Here is a 3,637-nt window from a genome sequence, read left to right as displayed (position 1 = left end):
ATCATGGCTACAGCAGTGACTGTCAAAGAGCCAATGTCACGATCTCTTTGTAGAACGACTTGGCAATATCATTGCAAACCAAATGAACATATGTGTGTGTCAGATTAAGCAGTCCTATAAGGGCAAGGGATGATAGCCAAGTCCCATTTAAAGCATACACAGTGAGTGGAGGAGTCAGTCTCCAAACAGAGATCTTCCAGGGCCAGGTGTGTAGCTCTTGGAATATTTGTCTGAAGCCCTTGGTTCAATCTGTAGAACTCATAATCAGGTCATGGTGGTAAAATCCTGCAAACCCATTGGGGAAGTAGAGGCGGGAGGATTAAGAATTTAAGGTCATCTTCAGTTAATTTACGAGTTAGAGGACTGACTGGGCTATATGAGAACTATCTTTAAAAAAGAGATCAATTGATCAATCAAGCACATAATCAAACAAATTACACATAAATACTCCTGACTAAGTCAACATGCTGTGAACATGACCCCCTGATTCAGACATTTGTTTTCCCATTATCAATATCATGCTCCTTCTTAACCCAAGTTCTGAAATGGAAAGGTCAAATTTATGGTTTTCCTCAATTTTTTTTATCTCCCCCACTCCCAGCCCTGGGTCTGGATATAATAGACAATCTTTGATGATTTATTTTACCAGGTCCGTGAAAGGTATTTTCTCACTTACAATGGGAATGGTGCAGCCTTCACCTTTGACAGGTGAATGACTGCACATGAGAATTTGCCAATGTTTCCACAGAATAGAATTTAATCTTTCTTTCTTGCACTAGATTCTCAAGAATCGAATAAAATTTTCTGGCAATATGAAGAACTTGGGCCAAGACATTACATAAACAAATGTCTTCCCTCCTACCTTCTCCTTGGACAGGTAAAAGATGTCATTTGTTTTTTGTTGTCTAAGTTAAATAGGGCATCCAAAGTCAGAAAAGAAAAAACTGTACCTTTCTGAAATTTGAGAATAATTGCCTGGATGCTAAAAGAGTCCAACTATAAAGAAGAATAGACTACCTTAAACTCAAAGTCCAAAGACTTTCTAGCAGCCTTAGTGTGAATCTGTGGTGGGAAAAGGTGAAGCTGCTTTATTTTATTTATCATAAGCTAACTGTCAGAGGAGAATAGAATTTGGTCTGTGGGAAAACCAATTTGAAGAGAAAGAATGATAACAACATGAATGTCTAAGACACAAAATAATGCTGCAACCAGACTCTAAATAGAGCAGCTTCTTTCTCATCTAGGAAATCAGAAGTCCTGTATGCTCAACTCATGATGATACATCCCCAAAGTTCTCTAACAACATGCTTCATCACAACTGTGGATTTGCTTAAACAACCGATCGCTAATGAACAATTTTGTTGAAAAAAATGATCTCTATGGGCATAAAATACAAAGCAATTATCACAAAGTCAATACAAAAAATATAAAAAAAAGCAAAAGGTGAAATCTAATCTCCATAAAACAGCCAATAGTTTATTTTTTTTAATTTATTTTTTTATTGAGGATTTCTGCCTCCTCCCCGCCACCGCCTCCCATTTCCCTCCCCCTCCCCCGATTAAGTCCCTCTCCCTCATCAGCTTGAAGAGCCATCAGGGTTCCCTGACCTGTGGGAAGTCCTAAAGCCAGCCAATAGTTTATTAATATCAGCTAACTACCATCACAACTTATAGACTAATATGTTAGGTGAATCTAATCAATACAAGATAAGTTCTTTGCCTGGAGAGATGCCTTAGTGGTGATAAACATTTACTGAGATAGCAAAAGGGCCTGGGTTCAAACCCTAAGTACACTCATAAAGCCAGGCATGGTTGTATGTGCCTATAATAACAGTACTGGGGGCCCGACCCAAGAGTAACACAGAAGCTCACTGGCCAGCCAAAAGAAAGATTTCAGGTTTGGTGAAAAACCTTGTGTCAAAAAATAAAGTGTAAATGATATAGGAAGACTCCAGAAGCCTTCTTCTGTCCTCTCTCTGCATGCACACAGATGCACACATCTGCATACACATGTGTACACACGCCATACACACAGGCACACCAAATTTGAGATTAAGAAAAGTTCTTGGAACTTGAGAAACTTCTCAGTTGCCCCCTAAAAAGTATGTGGGTTTGAGGTGGGATCTCCCTTATTCACATAAAAACCAGTTCTCCCCTAATCTCAATGCTGAGGCAGCAGGGATGTGAGGATATTTGAATTTGCTGACCAGCCTTTCTACCCCATCAGAACTCCAGATTTAGTGAGACTGAGTCTCAAAAAGCAAGGAGGAGAGCAACTGAGAAAGACACCCAAACTTGATCTCAGGTCTTCACCTGCACATCTGCCTGCACACACAAGATGTCCAAATACATACATGCAGATACAAAATGGATAAATTTTCTAATACTTAAAAAATATACAGCTATGTTTACATGTCCATAATTAATATTCTACATATTTATAGTAGTTTAATAGTAGTTTAACCATATTATTTTATATAATTTTATACAACATACTTAATTTGATTCTAATGTACATATGGTATTTACTATTTTTGTTACTCTAAAAGTTTCAAGACATTCAGTGTATGCCCTTCTGTATATGATTGATGACTTTTATGATAAATTGTTAAAGGTAGAATTGTTGTATCAAATTTGTATATTTTAACAATGAACATACAATGCCAAATCATTGAACTGGAAGCCCAGCTATAAATGTTCCAGGCCAATCTATTAGGCTGCAAATTTCTCAAACTCAGACTGCTGTGGTCTGCATCTGTTCCATAGTCTCAAAGGTGCATCTATAACGGCCATGCAGTCATCATACAATAAATATTAGTTGAAGAAATTACTACTGATGACAAAAAAATTTAAAGGACCTAATTTGCATGGAGTTAATTGCATATTAAAATCAACTTTGGGGCTGGAGAGGTAGCATAGCATTTAAGAGTATAGATTGCTCCTGCAGAGGACAAAAGTTAGGGTCCCAGAACCACAACAGGGGGTTCGCAGTCACTTATAACTCCAGCTTTATGGGCCACTGTTCTGCCTGACCTTGTGCTCATTGGCCAATATTTTTGAGCCTTCAATTATTTTATTATCTGTAGAATGAGTATTTTACAAAAAAAAAAAAACACTTTGTTTGCCTGTCAGGATTGTTGTGTGATTTAAATATTATAGTGGGAGGCAAAATCTCTTTGTACCCAATAAAATCATCAACAAAAAAGAGATTAACAATTAAAGACAGGTTCAATGTTCTGAAATGTATTATATTCAACTCACATTAGCCTGAAAAGATTTCTGGAAACATCTCCAAGCTCCAGGCTTGAGGCTAGATGTCTTGAGTCCACCTACGGAGGACACCTCGGAGTGATGATTTTTCTAAGATGGGAAAGTGGCATGTGTTTTCACTTTTATCTGTCATACTTAGCTGAACAATACTTCCTATTGATTTGTGGCATCAAAGTCTGTTCCTTTTTTTCCAAGCGTGACATACGCTATTATCTCTTTGAAAGCTCAGAAATCTAAAAGCAACACTATAAGAAAAAGAAAATCAAAACCTCAGTAGCTTAAGTATTGATTAGAAACAAACGTGGTTCATTAAAAACACTGCTGGGATTTGAAGCACTTAGAGGCAATCTTTTCTTTTCTTCAGCATT

The sequence above is a fragment of the Microtus ochrogaster genome, chromosome 24 (assembly GCF_000317375.1).
Source record: "Microtus ochrogaster isolate Prairie Vole_2 chromosome 24, MicOch1.0, whole genome shotgun sequence".
Classification (NCBI taxonomy): Eukaryota; Metazoa; Chordata; class Mammalia; order Rodentia; family Cricetidae; genus Microtus; species Microtus ochrogaster.
This window is presented reverse-complemented; position numbering follows the sequence as displayed.